The following is a 426-nucleotide window of genomic DNA, read 5'->3' on the forward strand; positions in this document are numbered from 1 at the left end:
TGTGCGGATCCCGTGGATACTTTTTTAAAAAAGCTTTTAGCGACGGGACATGGGTGGGCGCCGGATGCCACGACCTACCACCGGAAACCCGATCAGGCACCCGCCCTTGCCCCACAGTTTCCGGAAACTAGTACCTCGGAGGTGCTAGTTTTTTACCCCGCATCTTCGGCGGGAAGCCTCGGGTTCGCCATGGGAGCTCTACGCTTCCCAGATGTGGCGCTGTGATCACGCCCGGAAAATCCGCCTATCTTCCGTCTCTGTAGCGTGGCTAATGCTCTGTGTGGCCGCAGCCGGAATTAAATAGTTTAAGGCTTGTCCTAGACCTTATTTCCACTTGTGCTTCCTCTGTGCACTGTACACTGTAGTGGAATGAGCGTTCTTAAGCAATAGGACCAATTGCTAGGGTTGCCAACTCCAGGTTGGAAA

Source organism: Gekko japonicus, unplaced genomic scaffold, assembly GCF_001447785.1.
Source record: "Gekko japonicus isolate JY-2015 unplaced genomic scaffold, Gekko_japonicus_V1.1 scaffold1991, whole genome shotgun sequence".
In the NCBI taxonomy this organism is placed as follows: domain Eukaryota; kingdom Metazoa; phylum Chordata; class Lepidosauria; order Squamata; family Gekkonidae; genus Gekko; species Gekko japonicus.